Source organism: Dysidea avara, chromosome 9 (assembly GCF_963678975.1).
Source record: "Dysidea avara chromosome 9, odDysAvar1.4, whole genome shotgun sequence".
In the NCBI taxonomy this organism is placed as follows: domain Eukaryota; kingdom Metazoa; phylum Porifera; class Demospongiae; order Dictyoceratida; family Dysideidae; genus Dysidea; species Dysidea avara.
This window is the reverse complement of record NC_089280.1, coordinates 3,576,734-3,599,605: the sequence shown is the minus strand read 5'-3', so window position 1 is coordinate 3,599,605 and position 22,872 is coordinate 3,576,734. Positions and strand designations below refer to the sequence as shown.

Sequence of the window (22,872 nt, the reverse complement as noted above, 5' to 3'; positions counted from 1 at the left end):
TTATACATTACCTGGCTAAGACTTCCTCGTTCCTACCCATAGGGTCACTCCAAATTGATTTCCTGTTTCCCTGTTCTTTGCCATGTAGTGCATTTGCTATGTGAGGGTGTGGCAAAATTCCGTTATTTCACCACAACTATTACGCATATGTGCATTTACACATGTTGTATTACAAGTATAAGGAAAACTTAAGAATTGTTGGGATAATAGGAAAAAATTAGGGAAACAAGGGAGGGCCTACACCTGTAGATATACTAGTGGACATTTAATCCCTATACCCACTTGTTTGTTTACTTTTTGGAACATTACTATGACTGGTGAAACCATACTTACCACATCAAAAGAGAGGATAGTGCCAGAGGTAATGTTTTCCACTGAACGCATGGTCCAATTATCAATTTACTGACTCACAAGTAAATGGCCACTCCGCTTCGCTTGCAGTTATATTCAGCCCATTACACAGCACTGAAACCAAAAAACAATAAGAGAAGCACCTCTGCAATCAATCCAGTCTCCATGGAAAATATGAGGATTACTAAATATCATGGTATTACTAAATATCATGGTAGTACTAAATATCATGGTATTACTAAATATCATGGTATTACTAAATATCATGGTATACTAAATATCATGGTATTAAAGTAACTGCCATTTACCTTAACAAAAGCACCAAATACCCATGGTAGCTCAGCAATCCTCAGGTACAAATTACCACAAACAAACTTGTTTACATAGTTTGGTTAGCTTACTACATCAGCACCCGCCTACACTGGTTTTCTTTGTTCTTGCAACAGAGTTCATAAAGCAATTTCACGCATGTGTACGTGACAGTGAGTGTACAGGGCAAATATGGCATCTGATATAACTACCAGCAGAGGAAATAGTTGTTGAATCGTCGTTACAGCAGCCTTTTCATTATTCATACCTTTACCTCGCCTATAGTTGCACTAGACATCATATTTGCCCTGTACACTCACTAACACGTACGCATGCGTGGAATCGCTTCACGAACACTGTTGCAAGAACAAAGAAAACTGGTGTACAAACATTGTCACATGTCTGCTAAATATGGGATGAAACAAGCCTACAGGGAGGCCATAGTGCCCAGACAGTATGGCAGTAATAAAAAAAACAGGTAGTATCAAAACCCATATGACTTAATGTGAGAGAGCAGAAAAACATGATTGAACAGGCCACCAGAAGCCATCCAAAGGGATCACCTGATCTGAACATTGTTATTTGTTTTAATGATTTTTGTGGCACTTAATTTTTCTGTATCTGGCCTGTTCCAGAACATTCCTTTAATTTTTGTATAAATAAGCTGTTGCAATTTCTTATTTTTGTATAAATAAGCTGTTGTTGAGGCAGGAGAAGCTTAGAGGACTGTTACTGTGCAGTGTGCACATGGAGATGTGGTGGTGTACCCTGTTGTTACAGTGGAGATCAGTGGGCAGGGGAAAGTAGTTTCTGTGGAGGCAGCGGTGTCAGACAAGCTGCCACATTCAGTGTTGTTGGGAATTGATGTTCCAGAAATGGTGAGTTTGTTGAAGAGGGATGACAAGGCTCTTATGCTTGTGACCTGGAGCCAAGCTTGCAGGCTGAAACAGAATCAGCTTGAACAGAATAGGGTGGAGAATGTGGAAGCTTCTTCAGATAGTGAAGAAGTAGTGGAGAAGGCAGTTGGTGCAGCTTCAGATGGTGGTGATGTAGTGGAGGAGTCGGTCAACACAGAATCCATGGCAGAGGCAGAGATGGCCATTGCGGAGGCAGAGGTGGAGAATAGGAATTTAGGGGGAGCGGATCTGTCTGCTGTGGATGATGTGTTGTCACACGAGTTTAGGTTTGATGATGATGTGTTTGTAAGTGGTGAGAAATGTAATGTGGTGTATTACACGAGCACAACAACACAACAACTTTGATATTAACCACAAGGAAATGTGTACAACAATGCACATGTATGTATTACAACCATACATGCAATTACAATTATAGCAATCAGTATCTATATAGTTATACGAGTGTTACATTATTCTCCCTCCAAGTTTTGTGTCCTCACAAGTTAAGGTGGCACAAAATCATTGTAACGATTAGGGGGTCCACAGTTGCGTCGAGGTCGAGTGGCGACAGGAACAGTTGCATCGGGGGAAGAATTGTTGCTAGAGCTTGTATATCCTCCTATCGGTTCTGACTCCTTTATATGTCCTCCTGTCGGTTCTGGATCCATACGGCGAACTACATCAGCGTATGAGTGTCGGGTTGAGGTCAATGGTGCTTGTGTGAGTGTAGAGTGTTGAGGTGTGCTGTAGCATAGTTTCAGCTTGTTATGATGAACAACTATGTCCTTGGCAGGAGATCCAACTAATTTGATGCGATAGTTGGTGGCACTAATTTTATCCAAAATGGTATAAGGTCCATGCCATTGTGATGAAAATTTCTTAGACCTACCAGTCTTGACAGCAGGGACATGAAGCCATACTTGGTCACCAACTGTATAAGGAAGATAAGGTTTTGAAGCATCGTGTCTTTGCTTGTTACGTTCATGAGCTGACTGGATGTGACTCCGAACTGTAGAGTAAGCTGTGTTAAGTGACTTGTGCTGGTCACCAATGTATGCTGGAACATCTTTAGGCTGATGTGGTGGAAGGGCACCCAGCATTACATCTACTGGAAGAGTTGGTGAGTGACCAAATACAATGTGGAAGGGACTAAATCCAGTGGCTGCATGAAGAGCAGTATGATAAGCAAAGAGCAGCCTTGGAAGGTGTAAATCCCAATCATTTTGATGATCATTGATAACAGTTGCCAACATTGCTTCTAAAGTGCAGTTAAATCTTTCAACTTGTCCATTCCCTTGGGGATGGTAGTAGGCACCAGCCGATTATGCCAGCATAGTTTAAAGCATAATAGGTGACCAAAAGCATCAAGCATAATGCCAGCATAATAGGGACGATGTTTGAAAAATTAATTAAATGCGCAATATGCGCGCCTGAAAGAAAGCAAATATTCAGTATAATTCACTGCCAATAGTATTGTTAGTGCATTTCATATTTAAAAACACGTAATATAACTTATTAAATCGTTTCTTTGTTGGTTATTCACACTTTGCAGAAATAAGATCAAGCTCTAATAGAGCAGTCACTTACTCTAATAGAGCAGTCAGGAAAGGCTGATATACTCTAATAAAACAGTCAGTTCTAGAGCTTAATCTTGATTTTGAAAGCATAATTTTGAGCATAATAGGCTTAATTTTTGAGCAATGCTCAAAAGCATAATAGGTAAAATTTTGGGCATAATAGGCTGGTGCCTAGATGGTAGGCACTGGTACGAGTCTGCTCAATGTTTAAACGTTTACACAAAGTAGCCATTAGATTGCTGGTGAGGTTTGTCCCTTGATTGCTGTGCAGGCAGGAAGGTACTCCATATCTGCAGATAACTTCATCCACTAAAAGTTTTGTTAAAGTTTCTGAGTCTGTTGATTTGACAGAAAATGCTTCTACCCACTTTGAGAAAAGATCGGTAATGATGACAACATAATGATTCCCACTAGAAGACTGCGGCAAGGGTCCCATTATGTCCCATGACAGTTTCTCAAATGGGGAGGTACTCTGAATGGTATCTAGTGGTGCCTGCTGAGCTTGATGGGGTGGCTTCCGTCGTTGACATTCTCTGCATTCCTGGATCCATTTTGCGACATCTGCCTCATATCCTGGCCAATAGTAGCGTTCTTTGACTTTTGCTACTGTCTTCTGCTCTCCAAGATGGCCCAAGTGGTCATGAAGTTGCTATAAAACAGTACTCTGTAGGCTTGTTGGGATGACTATCTGGGTGTGACAATTAGTTGATGATGATTACTGAAACGGTCTACGCAAAACTCCATCTTGCAAGAATACACACCTAAAGCCTGGGGCAACATTTGTGGGGATTGTGCATCCACTGGTCAAGGCCTTCATCAGCGTTGTATCACCCGCTTGTGCAGTTCTGATTGTGTCCAGGTTGGCAGCAAGCTGGTGTAACACAGGAAAAACAGGGTTGGGTGCTCTAGACAAAGCATCAGCATTGCCATGAAACTTGCCAGAACGGTGTTGAAATGTGAAGTGAAACTGCTGCAAGTATAGCATCCATCTTGCCAGTTGCCCATCAGTATCCTTGAGATCCTTTAGTGAAGTGAAGGGATTGTGGTCAGTCACCAGTGTGAATTTGAACCCATAGAGGTAAGGATAGAACTCTTTCACTGCACCTATCACAGCCAGGGCCTTGCATTCTATAGTAGAGTAGTTCCGTTCTGCTTTAGATAACTGATGGCTCCAGTAGCTGATAACAGTCTCTTTGCCAGATTGAAGTTGGCTGAGAACAGCACCGGTGGCATTTGCGGACGCATCAGAATGAAGTATAAATGGCTGAAAGAAGTCTGGATAGCCGAGTATTGGTAGAGAAGTAAGCTTTGATTTGAGGAAATCAAATTCCTGTTGACATGATGGTGTCCACTGGAATTTCTTGTGACCTTTCAAGGCTCGATGTAATGGCTCTGCAATGTTAGCATAATTATGGATGAATTTCCGATGATAATTAGTTAGCCCTAGGAATTGTCGGAGTGGTTTAGCCTCAGTGGGTTTGGGAAACTGGAGAACTGCAGCCACTTTCTGCGGATCAGGGGTGATACCATTGGCAGATACAACATGTCCAAGGTAGGCCACTTCCGTGCAAGCAAAGGAGCACTTGGACAGTTTCAACTGAAGGTGTGCCTCTCGGAGAGCAACCAAGACATTGCGAAGGCGACGTAAGTGCTCATCAAAGGTAGTACTGAACACAATAATATCATCCAGATAAATGAGGCATTGTTCATACATTAACCCAACTAAGACACACTCCATTAGCCTCTGGAATGTGGCAGGTGCGTTAGTCAAACCAAATGGCATGACATTAAATTCGAAATGCCCATTCATTGTGGAGAAAGCAATCTTCTCCTTGTCAGTTTCCTCCACAGCAACCTGCCAATAACCAGAGGCTAAATCCAGAGTAGTAAAGTATCGACAACCTGTCAGAGAGTCCAAAGTAGTGTCAATTCTAGGAAGTGGATAGGCATCCCAATGAGTGGCTGAATTCAGCTTCCTGTAGTCGATACAGAAACGCCACGACCCATCTTTCTTACGCACCATAACCACTGGGGATGACCAGGGGCTTGCACTAGGTCTGATGATGTCATTCTCCAGCATATATTGTACTTCAGTCCGGACTGTATCTTTCGGTGCCTCTGGGAGCCGACGCACCGGTTGACGAATGGGTGGACCTGTTGTAGGAATAGCATGTTTAACAGCTGTGGTGCAACCTCTGGGACCTGTAACTGGGGCAAAAACATCTGAAAATTCACCTAAAAGATCAAGGAGTGTAGATTTCTCAGTTTCTGACAGGTTTGGAAGGTGGAGGTCATCAAAAGATAGTCCTGGTGCATGGGTCTCAGTGCTCTCCTCACAAACAAGCAATACATCATCTCCTGGTGTCACCTTATCCAAGCTCATTCCTTTATAAAGTGTGACAGGGGATGGACTGACATTAAGAACTTGAATGGTGACCTGGTTATTACAGCATGAACTCAAAGAGCGAGCTACGTGTAGTTAGTGAGGAAGGGTCTCCATTGGTTCCACAAGCATGACTCTAGCACATGTGCTCAGAGAGTCAATGGTTCCAACAATAAGTTGTACCGACCTTGCTGGGATCTCCAAGTCCTGTGAGGAACAAACAAGGTGGACTGCACATGAAGCCTTACACGGCACAGGTTGTCGCTTGAGAGCAAGAGGAATAGTCACCTTAGGTTCTCTGCCTGGTGACAATATGTTGTGGTCACAGTCTAGAATAGCAGCATGGTGCTTCATGAAGTCTGCCCCCAGCAAACAGTCTACTGTGAGGTTGCGAACAACAACAAAATTATGATCGATAATGAAATCAGCAAGTGCTACAGTTACCATAATCTGACCCACAATAACCAACGGACTACCATTAGCACCCACTGCAAGCTGCATGTCTTTTACCAAGTTATAATGTATCACTGACAAGGCTGCACCAGAATCGACTAAAAAATTCACTGGTGTGTCGCCAATGTAGCCATTAACACTGTATATACTATTAATACTAGGTAGCATGAAAAAGGTGTGTTGAGGTTGATGGGGATCACTTATGGTCTTGGCCAGCCACCCATCGATCGGACTGGCCTGTTCCCGCTTAAAGGACAGTAGCGTCGCAAGTGTCCTGGTTCTCCACACAGCCAACAAGTTCTGGGGTTGTCAGTGTTTGGTGGCGGCCGCTGTCTCCCTGAGTATCGCTGCTGGTTCTTAGTGGCTGAATCCAGCTTGGCCTCAAGTTCTGCCATCTTTTTTGTCATAGATTCCACCAGAGTGTGAAACTTTTGTGAGTCACTATTGTCTGGTAGGGGGCGTGGCTTATGGACAACATTGACCTTACTGCACTCCTCAGACACTGGCTCAAACTTTAAGACATATTCAACGCTAGTGGCATCAGTGATAGCTTGCTCTAATGTAGTTGGGGTACCTCTCAATAAAAGCTGGCGGCATATGGGTGGAGCAAGACCAGTTAAAAATCTTTGCAAGAGGATGGGTGATGCTTGTGCTTCCTCCGGGTAGGCCTCCTTGAATAGCTTCTTAATGTCAGCCGCGTAATCCCTGACTGTTTCACCAGCAGATTGATGTCGACTCATAAACGCCTGCCCCGCGGTTAACGGATCGCGCGATTCCTACACCCTCCATCAACGCCTTCTTGACATTGCCCAAATTTACACGAGCAGTTTCGTTCAATTGTACATAAACATCAACTAGCTTACCGCGGAGAAGGATCGGTAGTATTAGCTTCTGCTTAGCTTCATCCCACTCTTTGGCGCTTGCGACTAATTCAAATCTAGTCCAGGAGCGCTGGAAATCATTAGCAGTTATCTCTGGTAGCGGAAAATCCAAGCTCTGTGCCATTGTAGTACAGTGGTGTAAGGAGATCTACAAGGTATCAAAGCCAAAGAACAACAATTCTAATTAACAATCAGACTAGCCTGTTCTGGTACCGTTAAAGAAATCACCACGGTACCACAGCTTAATCTCTTGTCTTCACGAAATAGAATTAGTTGGATCCCATTTCTGACACCAATGTAATGTGGTGCATTACATGAGCACAGCGACACAGCAACTTTGATATTAACCACAAGGAAACGTGTATAACAATGCACATGCGTCTATTACAACCATACGTGCAATTACAATTGTAGCAATCAGTATCTATATAGTATATGAGTGTTACAGAAAGACAAGGGACCAACGAAGTCCAGGTCAGAAAGAAGGGAGAGACGATATGAACATGCTAGAGTACAGAGAGCATGTGAAGGTGACCTCAACTTGAATATTCCTAAGGAGGAGTTGCATAAGCTTCAAGTTGAGGATTCACTGATTCAGGAACTGAGGAAGTTGAGACCAGACCAAGTGGTGGAGCAAGATGGTTTGTGGTATCATCTGTGGGAGAAGAAACAGCAGCCTGGGCATGTGGTGGAACAGTTGCTTTTGCCCAAACCTTACCATCAAGTTGTGTGTAAGTTAGCCCATTCTATTCCAATTGCAGGGCACCTTGGAAGAGACAAGACGATCAGCAGAACCACACACCAATTTTATTGGCCGACTGTGTTCCGTGATGTAGATGAGTACTGCCAGAGATGTCCTGAGTGCCAGAGAATGTCCTGAGTGCCAGAGAACTGCTAGAGGGAGTCAGCGTAGAGTACCGCTAGTCCCGTTACCAGTGATGAAGGAATCATTTGCCATGGGAATTGTGGGTCCATTATCACGTAGTTGGTGAGGTAATCAATGCATATTGGTTGTATGTGATTACGCAACTAGGTACCCAGAGGCTATTCTCCTTCATTCCATTGAGGTGGGGCAGTGGCTGAACATCTTACGCAACTGTTTTCTAGGGTTGGTATCCCCAGGGAGATTCTATCTGACCAGGGCACTAACTTTATGTCACAGTTGCTGAAGGAGCTCTACAATTTATTGAATATTAGCCAGATTCGGACTTCAGTGTACCATCCACAAACCGACGGTTTAGTGGAAAGATTCAACAAGACTCTTAAAGCAATGCTGAGGAAGTTTGTGAATAAGGAAGGTAAAGACTGGGATAGAATGCTGCCTTATGTATTGTTCGCTTATCGCAAAGTTCCTCAGTCCTCCACAGGGTTTTCACTGTTTGAGTTGTTGTATGGTAGAGAAGTGAGGGGACCACTTGATGTCTTGAGAGAAGAATGGGAAGTGAGCATGAAGAGTGATCAGAGTGTTTTGTCACACGTTATGCTAGTGAGAGAGAGGTTGGAAGAAATGTCAAAGTTGGTGAGTGAGAATTTGAAAGAGGCCCAAAAACATAAAAAGAAATGGTATGATCAAAATGCTAGAGAGAGAGAGCTAGAGCCTGATGAGGAAGTGTTAGTGTTGTTACCTACCAGTAGTAACAAGTTATTAGCCCAGTGGCAAGGGCCATATCGTGTGTTGCGTAGGGTAGGGGAAGTGAACTATGAAGTGTACATGCCAGACAAGTGGAAGAGCAGAGTGGTGTTTCACATCAACATGTTGAAGAAGTGGTATCTGCCAGAGGCTGCATGTTACTAGATTGCTGAGGATGATGGGGAGGATGTCATACCTTCGTGGAGAGGTGAGAGTTGTAAATTTCCCACTATAGGTTCCCAGTTGTCTGAGCAGCAGAAGAGTTGTCAGAGCTACTGCTGGAGTTTAAGTTGGTCATGAGTGAAAAGTGTGGAAGAACTGCCCTATGTCAGCATCACATCCGTACTAAGGGAGGACTGCCAGTATGGCAGCGGCCTTACCATATGCCTCATATGTATAGAGATGCTGTGGAGAGAGAACTGGAAATGATGTTGAAGGAGGGTGTGATAAAACCATCTAACAGCGAATGGGCTTCTCCCATGGTGATCATCAAGAAGAAGGATGACACGATTAGGCTGTGTGTAGACTATAGGAAATTGAATGCTGAGACAGCACTGGATGCTTACCCCATGCCAAGAGTTGATGACATCCTAGATCAGGTGGGTCAGACTAAGTACATTACCACCTTAGATCTTGCCAAAGGGTAATGGCAGGTTCCTGTTGCAGAGGAGGACCGGCACAAGACAGCGTTCATTACCATCAAGGGTCTCTACCAATTCAGGATGATGCTGTTTGGGCTCTGTGGAGCCCCGGCAACATTCCAGAGAATGATGGACGAAGTTATTAGAGGGATGAATCAGTTTGTTAGTGTCTACCTGATTGTGTTTAGTACCACCTGGGAGGACCATCTGGCACATTTGAGAGTTGTGTTGGGTAGATTGTTGGAAGTGGGGCTGACAACCAAACCCTTGAAGTGTCAGCTAGGTATGTCAGATTGTACTTATTTAGGATGCATAGTTGGTAATGGAGTGGTGAAGCCAGAGGCAAGCAAGTTGTAAGCAATAGACCGGTTTCTGCTGCCAGAAACTAAGACGCAGGTACGATCATTTCTGGGGCTAACTGGCTACTATCGCCGCTTCATTCCCAACTATGCTACTATTGCTGTGCTGCTGATTAATTTGACAAAGAAACTTGAGCCAGAGAAGGTGAATTGGACTGTAGAGTGTGGTAGTGCGTTTGATAAGTTAAAGAAGGTGTTGATGTCTTACCCTGTTTTGAGGAATGTTAATTTCTCCCTCCCCTTTATCTTACAGATTGACACATCTGATGTGGGGGTAGGAGCAGTTTTAAGTCAGCCAGATGAAAAGAACTTAGACCACCCCATGGCCTACTTTAGTAGGAAGTTACTCCCTAGAGAAAAGAAATTCTCAGTAATCAAGAAAGAATGTTTGGCCATCAAGCTAGGAGTGGAAGCTTTTGCTGTGTACTTGATAGGAAGAGAGTTTACAATTTAGACAGACCACCGAGCACTACAGTGGCTCTCCAAATTCCAGAACATGAATGGTAGGTTGATGAGATGGAGTATCGCACTGCAACCATATAAGTTTAAGATCCACCACCGTATGGGCTTGGAGAACGCTAATGCTGATGCCCTCTCCCGGATACTGAACAAAGAGAAGGGGGGAGGGGTGTGAGAGAGCAGAAAAACATGATTGAACATGGCCACTAGAAGCCATCCAAAGGGATCACCTGATCTGAACATTGTTATTTGTTTTAATGATTTTTGTGGTACAGTCGAACCTGTGTTACGGTCACCTGGATTAAGCGGTCACCTCTGCATAACGGCCATGGTCACGAGGTCCCAAATATTTACCCATACAAATGTATGCATTGTGGTCTGCATAAAGCGGTCACCTGTCTAACGCGTATAACGGCCAACCAACAATTTACCTATGAATCACTGTATACATAACTTTCTCCTTCGTATAGCGGTCGCTACCTTTTATGGTGGCTTGTTAAGCCAATTTCCTGGTACCACAGCACCGTTTCAATTAATGCGCAATTATCACACTTCCTGCCTTTCAATGAATACTATATAATCAATCAGGCTTTATTGCTTAAGCGTATTCAATAGCTATAACCAACATTCATAGACTTACCTTACCCTTTCTGTACTAAATATTCAGACTGTACTGCGGTTGGCGCGAGCCTCTTACTAATAATTATTCATTTATAACGGTCATAGCCACTAAAATGCTGCTGACCACCTTATGCAGGTTTTCTCTATAACAGCCACCTGTATATAAAGGCCAGATATATGTGGTCCCAAGGTGACCGTTATAGACAGGTTCCACTGTACTTAATTTTTCTGTATCTGGCCTGTTCCAGAACATTCCTTTAATTTTTGTATAAATAAGCTGTTGCAATTTCAGAGTGTGCCTTCTATTTGCCCTCAAATGTTGAATGAAGTGCTGTCAACCTATCCAGTGAACTACCTCGACCTCGTGCACCCTCTCAGCTGTCGTGGCCAGGCTTTCACACTTAAATATCACAGATTACTAATGGTACCAGTATATCGCCCAACTCTACTTTTGTAGTGTCCTTGTCCTGCCGTACTACAGCAAGGCATGGTATATAATGTGTTTTTCCAGGAGTACTGTCTGGCTGGTCTACTGTTACGATAATTCCTGCATTTAGCTGGTCTTGAATTATTGTACTGTACTCATCAAGGATCTTTGAATCATCTTGCAGTCTCCATAACAGGCCCTTAAGCGAACTCAGGTCATAATTGTCTGGCAATGGTTTGTGAAACTCTTCCCATAGCAATGAAGCTTTTCTGCAAATTGAGTTACCCGACAACCAGCTAGACAACACTCTGCTGGGAACTTGAGTCATATGGAGTGGCACCATTAAAAAATGAGACCTGCGAGGGTGTGTACAGTCATTACTGCTGTCATCTGCAGATGCCAGTAGAAACCTGAACCGACTGACATATTTACATCAAGTGAAGTATCACTGTCTGCTAAGGTGAGAGGTGCCAAGTGGGGGAACAGTTTTGAGCACAGATTGATGGTTGAGCGGACAATGATTTGTAAATAATTATGAGGAACAACAAGTAGCTCTAGTACCTCATCTGAACTGGATCTGGTAGCAATTATACCAACATGCACAACTTCACAGTGTCTGAGGTTCCCTCTAGAAGCTCCAAATGTTGCAATTGACAAGTGCTATTACTTTACTCTTTGAAGTTCTAAAGTGTTTTCAGAAATATCTGCATGATGCCAGTAATATTATCACTTTTCAGATGCACAGTAGTACCTGCCCATGCAATCATGCAATTACATTGTTTCTTTTCTACAGCAGTACAATGTCATACAGCTGCAGATTAAGTGTGAAACCATAGTTTACACTGAGGAACTGCGTGTGCAATTGCTTGGATCATGCACTAACATGCATTCTTTTATGCTTGGCCCAGTTCCCAATGTATTATTAATTGTCCTGCATGTAAAGCAGGTACCAATGCTTTTGTTTGTCCTTTACAACATGTTAAAGGCTTTGGTATATAGGGACATCTCACTAAATAATTGAGCTACATTCCTGTCAAAACCACAGACAAACAAACCTCATATTTTAAAAGTTTAAAAAATGCATGCTACATAGCTACGTGGTGTTTAATGCTTGGTGTCTGTTTCTGGCATTAAAATGTTTATAGTCCTGCATGTAGGGCAGGTACCAATGCTAGTGAATAAATAAATAAGTAAATAATTAATGTTTGGGAAAACTACGAGGCCTATGAACTTAAGGTTCAACTCGCTGGTGAACAACAGCATAAACGTATAATAACACCTGTTCATGCTGATGACTTGACCATACATGTAATTCTATATAATGCCCAGTACCACACCTTTGCTTGATTACAGATTGCGTGAAGTAAAAGATTAGCAAATGCCCATGGAGTGATTGTAGGAGAGCCAGAGGCCACTTTACACGTAAACAAGAAGATTACAAGTATGTTTAAATGTTTGTAACATTTCAACTTGCCATACCAGCTGCCAGTGAATTTATTCACTTAAAGAAGGTTAAGCAGGCAGCCAAGCCTGATACCAATACAAAGGAAGTTCGCCATGCCAGCTGCACAAGACAAGGAACTGTATGTCTGTATTGTTTACTTGTATTTTATATGTAAATGTACATGTATTGTAAAAGGCGTGGCATGTATTTTAATGTTTCTTGTATTGTTTAATTATTTTCCTTCACCTGGCTTACTAGGCTCTGGCTGGCTTGGCTGTCTTCCTTTTTTCTGGTCACCTGGCTTGCATACTCCTACAGTATAGAGTTCTTTCACCTCCACAACAGCCATTAACATCTGCTATATTTATGAACAACCAGCAGTGATTGTGGCTTGTTTACGTGTATCAAGTTGTGTGCTTTTAGGCTAATATATGAGATTGCAAGTGTTTAGTTATGAGCAGAATCAATTCTTGAGGTTGTAAAACTCCACTGATTGACAGTTTCGAGTCGTTTGGGTGATTCCTGAACTCATCGGATCATTCCACATCCATGATGATTTCAAGTCCATGGACTGCTGTCACACGAGTCCATGCTTGTAAAAACTCCACAGTTAGTTAGCAACACTCGTGTTCTATCCATTTATGGCAGTAACTTCGTCCAGAACTGCTTGATCTGCTTTTGCTAGCTTGATTTGTACGAGTTTGTTGAGGCATGCAAGCTGTGTTCAACCAAACCCAGGAAAAGCAGACCGAGCAGTTCTGGACAAAGTTACTACCATAAATGGATAGAACATGAGTGTTGCTAACTAACTGTGGAGTTCTATAAGCATGGACTCATCTGAGAGCAGTCCATGGCCTTGAATTTGCCATGAATGTGGACAAGTCTGATGAGTTCAGAAATCACCCAGACATCTTTGAAATTGTCAGTCTGGATTTTCAGCAGCTTTACATGCTCAAGAATTGATTCTACTTGTAACTAAGCACTACAAACTCATTTATTAGCCTAAAAGCGCATAACCCAATACACATAAAGAAGCCACAATCACTGCCGGTTGTTCATATATATGGAAAATTTTATGATTGTCATGGAGATGAAAGAACTCTATTGTGTATCTCCTGCAAGTTGTGTATGCATACAGTGTGTCACCCATTACTGTGCCTTTGCCACACTGCTAATGAACCGTATTTAGCTACTGGTGACCTCTAGTTGATGTTGATACTGTGCTGTATATTGGCTACCTAGCTGAATAATTTTTAAAACCAGGCGAGCGTCCACAGCTGGCCTTCGGACGGCTGTGGGCGTGCGCCTGGTTTACTGAAATTGTTTTCGTAAAAGTGTGTGTGTGTACCTACCTATCTACCTTTGTTTGTCCGTATGCACCCACGTGAGCAAAATCATTAAATGGAAAAGCAGCTTTTACATAAGAAGTAAAAGTTGAATGAAGTCTGTATTAAACTTCCTTACAGGTAAACTTTGCTCTGAGATGGTTTCTTTTTGGCGGTCTAAAATACAGGTGTGGCGACTCTCCCCCGACTTTGTGAATTACCTTCCCTTCAGGTTTTACAGGCGTGTAACAACTGAAAAACAACTGTGTAGACTACCAGGAATAGCCTATCCCTTCGAGTTGGAAAGGGGGCATATCCCCTACATAGGCGAATAAAAAGGAAGAGCAGCTTTGAGGCTTTGTCGAGGGAATTTGTGAAAAAAAACCACGATAGTCAAACTATAAAACAGTTTAAAAGATACTTCCTGTGTGTAATGTGTTGATAAAAACAGTTTGTTTAACAAGCACTTCCTTAGCAGCGCATAGCAACATAATTGAAGAATTACAAAAATTTTGTGAATTAAATACAAGAATTACAATAAATTAATTATGTATTATTGCACAACCAAAAACCTATGTAATACATATACCATAAACAGGGAAAGTTTTGCTGGGGGAAAGTTTCGCTGGGCGAAAGTTTTGCAGTTAAGGTTTACCAAGACTATTCGCGGTAAAACTTCCGCTGTTGCCAACTGGAATAATTTTTATAGCCGCTTTTATGGTATCAAAACTGCTACTAACGCTAGATTAGAATAAAGCGCATGCTCTAGTGTACATGCTGTTGCCACGAAAAGTTGGCTCCGCCAGACTAGCTGTTTCTTGTGTATAAATTTCCCTTACTCCTAACAGTGATGGTTGCATCAAGTTCTTCCTCACTGACAATTGATAGCTCCGTGCATGGTCACCACATATATTGCTCGATATGGGAGCCAGTAATAGGAGAGGAGCTGCAATGTGAGAGGGAGCCTGAAAACGTACATGACAGATATCCTGTAAGCGTTGTGAAACGAAGACAAATCATTGGCCATGTACCTCGAACCATATCAAGACCATGTTTAGTATTTATTTGAAACATTGGAGTGATCAAGTGCACTGTAACCGGGAATCGTAGACATTGCAGCTGTGTGGATATAGAACAGGGTGGGATGGAGATTCCCTGCACTCTTTGCTTCATTGGAGATGAAGGTTGGATAAAAAAGCTGTCTGGTTTATTCCAATCCAAAAGGTGTAATGCCTCTGCCATAGTGGTGTGCGATATCAGGATTTTTATTTCGATATGATATCGATACGATATTGGGGTAAATATCAAAATTTCGATACAATTTTCGATAATTTTTAATTGTGTGGGTGGTTTAATTGCGTGGGCGGCCGATATTTATAAATATGCTTGAAATACAATTTACACACAAACTATTGCACAAAACTAATAATAAGCCTAGAAAACTGGTAGACAAGTTTTTAAAGTGGCTAGATAGTACAGAACCAACCTTCATTTCTAGCGTGATTGCACAATCACACACTAAATGCTGTAGATTTATCGAAATATTCTTCGATATTTCGATAATTATCGCAAAATATTACCATTTCGATAAATATCGAAATCTGCTAAAGCAGTATCGAAAATCGATACGATAACGATATCGACAAGATTATCGTGAAATCATTATTTTTTCGATATATCGCACATCACTACTCTGCCAGTGAAGACTCAAAGGGCTGTCCTGTTGTAAACTTGAAGCCATTGAGTGCACACCTTCCAGCCAGAATAAAACACTACCAGTAGTGGACCTTTCTGCCTCAGCTAGTTGCAGCACTGATGGTGTGGAGGATGACGTGTGGGTCAAATGCGATAGACACAATCTAAAGATTGCTGACAAGGAGATTATTGAGACCGGCTTGGAATTAACAGACAAACATATCCAGTATACACAATACCTAATAAAGAAACAATTTACAACCATCGGTGGTCTCTGTTCAACTTTATTTCAAAATCAATCAAGACAAAGCCTACCAAATAATTCCATACAAGTCGTATACAGCAGTACCAGGCATCACTGGATTGTAGTGTCAAACATGGACTGCAAAAGGGGAGTGGTGAACATCTATGATTCTTTGTTCACATTCGTAGATGAGGAAACTCTGGGTACCATTAAAAATTATTTTGGTGATCAAAGTGCTAAATACAAAATTCAATGCAACATGATGAAAGTGTAAAAACAGACAGAGTCAACAGATTGTGGAGTTTTTGCTGTTGCTTTCCTTACATCTCTTGCGTACCACCAGGATCCTGCAGAAGTCCAATATTGTCAAGATCAACTAAGAAGCCATCTGTGTAGTTGTTTCATCAAACTTGTGCCCTTTCCTTTAGTTTAATACTTGAACATATATTCATTGTATACTGCTAGGTCAATAAATTTAATTGAGAAACCATCTGTGTGATTGTTAATGTTGTGCCCTTCCCTACCAAAGATTGGATGATATTATTGTGCATAATGTAACAAAATATTTTATCAAACTGTCAACAATATACTAATGATGTATAGCTATAAAGCAAACATCAAGCATTTACTAGACCCAGCCATAATATTATGTACAATGTTTGAGTTAAATGCTACCTATATCATCACTGCTTCACCACAATTCCTGCTGCTTGGAATCCATTAGTAATGATGGTGGGGCTGGCAGTTATGTGATCAACTGCTTTTTCCATCCATTTTGCCCAAAGTGATTTCATTTCCTTTAGGGGAAAGGCAGTTATGGGTTTCACAGAACCACCTGACTCTTTTTGATCAATGATTTGGTCAGAATACCACTCTTGAAAACATTATTTTATGATATCCTTCACAGATTTGTTTACACTCAGGTCTAATGGCTGCAATTCTTCAGTGCAATTAGCTGGCGCGTACACGACATCTATGCCATGGTGATCCAATAGGTTTACCTCGTCACTTGTGCAGTGAGCCCTAAACCCATCTATGATACATAAGGCTCTCTGGAATGAAGACAATTTCAATTCATCTATCTTTCTTTGGATGTAAAGGACAATAACTTTCTCGATGTACAATTTCACTATCTCTTCGTGACACCAATGGTTTGCTGTAAATGTGATATGCCATGAATCAGGAAATTTGTAGGTTGGCAAACAAGCACGGGTTGTGCCTCTATAAACCAGCTGTGGCGGTAGGAATTCTCCGGTCATTGTTGCAGTAAACACTGCTGTCATTTGACGCTTATTGTCAAACCCAGCTAGCTTTACTCTGTGTGTGCCTTTTTTCTCCATGGTCCAATCTGGCACAGGAACATACTTTATTGTTGTCTGGTCCTAATTGAATATTAGGCTCCCTGGTATGTCTTCTAAAATGGTAAATGCTTCAATGTCAAACAAGAATTGTTCCTTCAACTTATCTATTTCTTCAACTGAAACTTTTGCCTTTGTGGTGGCCTTTCTCTTTACAAAATCCATCCTGTCCAATAAGCGTTGGGCCCAATTCCTTGTCAACGCTATGTGTCCCCCAGCAGATTGCTGTCTTTCCTGCGAATAATCCCAAGAGGCTCCTGCTATAGCGACGTCTGTCGTGACCGCACCTCCTCCTTTACGTGTGACCAGGAAATAAGATTTGACTTGTTGTCTAAATCTGCACCTAGGTTAAGAGGTCTTCCCGTTTTAGCAGAGGACAGTGTTTTTACTTGTAAATTCTTGCCATTTTCCTTTTTTCTGCCCAATTCTTCAAGATAATATGTTTTCCATCCACGTACCATGCTTTCTTTCAAAGCATTCTTAGGATAGTATGGTGCAAAATGAACCAGTGTTGAAACGATGCCGTGCTCAGCTGCATATTTCGCGATAATCGCCTTCTTATTGTGAGGTAACCTAATATGGCTTGCGCTTTCCTATCACTTGGAGTGCTTTTGAAACTTCCTCATTGGCTTCTCGGATAGAAGAAGACCGTATCTCTTTAATTAGTGGGCCATTCTCATCAGGCAAAACCACAGGTGTAGACAATTCCGGTGTGGACGCCCTTGCTCATTTTCTGAAGTATTCCAGCAATGCCATTACACAGAAATATAGCTAAAAGACTAATTTCAATTTTGCAGGGAAATTTTCGTGGTTTGCTTTGAAACCGTGAAACTTTCGCCCAGTGAAACTTTCCTCGTTTACGATAGTTGGTTAATAACTTAATTTCAGATGAGTTAGCTAGCTGCATGGCGCCTAGAAGCCATGCAGCTAGCATGGCCTCTGTGCTAGTTTTTAGAAGTAGCACAACATCAACTTGTTATCTTCAATGATGTTGCCAGTATAGTGTATTGCTGCATACAATACTGCAACAATGTATAGTTCTCTATTGTATGTTTTGTATGCTATTATGCTGTGCACACATCACTGTGCCATTACCACGCCAATGATGTTCCGGCATTTAGCTACTGGTGACCTCTAGTTATGATGCCACTATTTTGTTATCTGTCATTATATATTTGTGAAATAATGAGTTCATTTGGGATCATAATTTTTCTGATCATGCTTTCACCGCCTAATGGCCTCACCAGGGGGTTGTCACATTGGTGTATGTACTTGGTTGTATGTGACCCAGTCCTAAATAATTATACAAATACTCATAAATCCACCTTATAACCATTTTTCTAAAGCATTATCACTGCTTGTATACTAAAGGTTATGCAGCAAGGACCTGGATCAGCATTGGAGGTATACAAGTTGGGGGTGTTCTTCTAGACTTTCTAGTTTCCTACTCTTTCCAGTTTTTTTTGCAAATAAATAAATAAAAATCAAATCAAGATTGAGATACTCTAATAGAACATTCAGTGGAAACATAAAAGTTGGCTCTGCTATGGAATTTGTCAAATCTGTCTTCACCTATAGATGTATCTATATATACAATGAAGTGCACCAGCTTATTTAAAAAACCTGATTCATCTACTTGCATGTAGTCATTACGTATAATTCATGTACACATGTGCCACTGAAAGTACTCTCAGATTCAATCCCGTATCATTCAAGAAGTTCCAGTTTCAATTATATTATTATTCTAACATGCAGCTATTTTTGTGCAATTGTGAGACAGTGCATCATGCACGTGCTTGATTGTATAAACCTAAAACCTTTCCATTATGCTGTAGAGCTATACCACCTAATCTAAAGGGCAGTACATAAAATATCTATACAGGCAGAATATAAGCATTTTATGTGGAAATGTCTTCATATTGCAGTATTTTAGCATGTTTTTTTTTAAATTTCCTGGGGGGGCAGATCCCCTAGTACCAGCATGCTTTACATACCTCCACCCTAGTGATTAATACCTTGAGCTAGCCCCCCCTCCCCCTTTTATAAATCCTAGATCCGCCCCTGTGACAACACCTCGGACATCTCGTGGACCGTAGTCCCGTTAGGCATTAACCCTTGCATCAGCCTTTTATAGCACACTAACCACGTGTTCCGTGAAGGCTTGTTAATTTAAAGAGCCCAGAAGCTTCTAGTCTAAATCCAAAGGACTCACAAGAAGCCTGGCCTAAAATGTAGATTGCTCAGTGGTAAAATCAGGATTAGTTAACGACAATTATGAAAATCTTGAAATTCCACTTGAAATCTTCAAGTTTTCAAAATTTCGTCCCTGGTTTTATGGACTAAGGTTGAAAGAATTTATTGCTATCACTTTTGTAGATTAAGAATTCATCAAGGAGCAAGGAAGGCCGAGACAAACAGCAAATATTATTATAAGTTTTGAATAAAGCACTTGCAAAACAATCCACATGTTTCATTTGTTAAACTCATCAAGAGAAGCCTCTTGTTTTTAACCTATGAATGATAATGGTGCAAATAATTTGAACACTAATGTAAATTAATGCTTAGCTACTAGTAAACTTGCAATCCAGCAACTCGGCCCCATACACAAACATGAATTGATATGGAATGAACTCGGGTCTCTTCTACTGTACCGTACGTGGCCTATCCTCCTGCCATGTAGTCCACATCAGCATCACTTGGCTAGCTGGGTGGGATGTGTCTCATGGGGAGATGGGAGCCAGGATCTAGTGAAAGTGTGTGTGTGTTGTGTGTGTGTGTGTGTGTGTGTGTGTGTGTGTGTGTGTGTGTGTGTGTGTGTGTGTGTGTGTGTGTGTGTGTGTGTGTGTGTGTGTGTGTGTGTGCTGAGAGAAGAAAGGATTTGCTAGTGTATGGCCGATGTAGCTAAGGGACATTGGAAACAGCTGAAATTGAAAACTGAAACTGAAGAACTAAAATTGGTCAAAACTTCATATTAACAGGTACTCTTAATAAAGACCACCTGTATAATAAGACTGCCTCGGATAAGACCACCTCATTACAGGGTTTTTGATAAGTATTTCACTCTGAACCAAACTGGCTCAACCCAGACATCTACTGCTCCACCAGTAGTATACCACTGGACCAATCAACTTATGTTTGATGTGTATATATTAGCCACAAAGCTGAACTAGTGCTGAGAAAATTGGAACAGAAGCCATGAGTTGTGTGGGTCATTTTGTGTTCACACTGGGCCAATGGAGTGTCATATTGCCTTATCAAATAATCTGCCTCATTATAGTAGTTATGTCAAGTAGGTCCAACAAATATAGCTATAAGGTGTACTCATAATGTAATCAGTCAGTACTTAAAAGTTAAAATGACAGCTTCAGGGTTATACAAAAGGATATATTTACCATACCAAGACCTAAAGTCCATGGTCATGTCACAAATGAAAATGGAGCAATTGCATGCATAATTTACTCCGCTGATACTGAATTTGATAATGGATTTGTTATGAATTGTGCATGATTTAAGAGTTGCACAGTTAAATTAATGATCCTGGACTTTGTGTCTTGGTAATTGATAGACACTAGTAATAGGAGTCTTAGAGGATTTAAAAACCTGTGGTGATGTCAGTAATTACCTGCACCTCGGTAATTATTGATGTCACCTCAGGTTTTTAAATTTTTGAAGATGCCTATTATGAATGCCTATTTATTATCAAGACATAAAGTCCAAGATCATTAATTTTGACTTTGTAACTATGTAATCATGCACAATTCATGAGAAATCCATTATCAAATCCACTATTGGTGGAGTAAATTATACATGCAATTGCTCCATTTTCATTTGACCATAGACTTTAGGTCTTGGCACGGTAAGATACTGTAGTATATATCCTTTTGTACAACCCTATAGCTGTCATTTTAACTTTTTAAGTACTGACTGATTACATTATGAGTACACCTTAGCCATATTTGTTGGACCTACTTGACATAACTACTATAAAGAAGTCACCTTGTTTGAGGTGGTCTTATTACAGAGGTGGTCTTTGTTAAGAGGTACCTGTTATGAAGTTTGACGAATTTTAGTTTTTCAGTTTTCAATTTCAGCTGTTTCCAATCTCCCTTCTGATTGTGTTATATCTGTCACTATTGTGCCATGTTGAGTAGATTCACCAGGAGGTTGTCACCTAGGGCGGCGGAGACACCCTTATTTGGGAGGGTTGGGGGTTCAATCTTGCTGATGCCACAGCCTAGTTGTAAGTTGAAGACCAAAAAATGGTCACTACCTGCTGACAATAGTTGCCCTCCACCAACTAGACTCCTTATTTATAACTACATACGTAGCTTTTGCTACACTACTCCTCTAACACTGTGACTGCTCTATTATAGAATATCTTGATCTTGACTGCTCTATTAGAGTATTTTGAATGTTATTGTTGATATTTAGCTAGGCTCTCCATTACAGCTACAGATAATTTTGGGGGGCTAAGACCCCTCATAACTTTTTTCACAGGGGCTAACACCCCTTGGCCCCCTTCTCCGCTGCCCCCGGTTGTTACATTGGTATATGTACTTGGTGCAATATTTGCTGGATACCAGTCTTGATTGATACCAGCATTTCTACACTCATGTGTATCCTCCTGTATGTTGTGTATGCATATAGACTGTGATCACTGTGCCAATGCCTCACTGCTGGCATATAACTACGGCCTCTAGTTACAGCAGAATGTATTGTGCCATATTGGCTTAATTGGAATAATATGCTGGTTGTGCTTTCACCGTCACTTTTTTGTGCATAGTCAGCCTTCTTCACTGAGTCATCTTCAGAGACATGTCATACCTATACTACAAAGTAGGTAGTTAAGAACTGCACTGATTTGATTCATACCATAGATCATTTGTGGCTATTGTCTCTTAGTTGTCTTACAAGTGTTCGGTCTTATTTTCAGGTGGCACAGTGAGTCCTAAGTGTTGCCAATAATTTATTGCTGCATACTGAATGTGTATCATGGGCTTAGTGTGCATGCAACACATTATGGTGCTATTGTTGCCAGACTACCGATGTACAGGTGCTTGGCTACCAGTTACAACAGGCCGGAGTCTGTCACTGCTGTTCCACATTTGCTGTGCTTGACTGTCATCTTCAGAGATATCTCGCACCTACAATGTAAACAAAGATACTAATACCACTGGCTTACTTGTTTATAACCATATGTTCATTCAGAGATGCTTTTAAATTTGTGTTGTGATTTCAGTACCAGTTACGTAAATCTCCTTGTCTGTGTAGCTATGTGTATCATTTCCACCAGTGCACACACACAATGCTGGTGCTAGCTATACATGGCACTGTTTGTACCTACAATGTAAACAAACTACTAATACCATGGGCTTAGCTACTTATCTTTCATTTGTTTAAGTGCTGTTATTTCAGTTCAGATACGAGTTGATCAACACCTCTTCTGTGTATGCATGTGTATCGTTTCCACTGGGACATACACTGCTAGTGTTGGCTATGACAACTGGTATCACGTGACACAAATTGTGTACAGATGCATGAATATCCAAAGTGTTCATTAGATGTTTAAGCTTCATTGCTTGTTGGCATGAGATTCACTACCATAGTTATCATGATTTGAGGTGCAATTTTGCAATCTCGCATCCTCATGGTCCGGTAATCAAGACAAGTCTAATAAAGCAGGCCCTCAGAATACATATTGATTGCAATTGCATAATATATTGCTTATGTTAATGTGCCAGTAGAATTGTATTACTGCGTATGTGCATTTTTTTCCACCTGCACAGTGCAAACACTGTGTTGGCCATGCATTGTTA

At 41.3% G+C, this 22,872-nt stretch overlaps 1 protein-coding gene across 2 annotated transcripts in view; it reads left to right on the top strand.

Annotated features, from left to right (window-relative positions):
* Positions 1-22,872, top strand: part of LOC136266866 (interferon-induced very large GTPase 1-like) — a 29,291-nt gene that overhangs the window by 994 nt on the left and 5,425 nt on the right. The gene's annotated exons all lie outside the window — the stretch shown is intronic.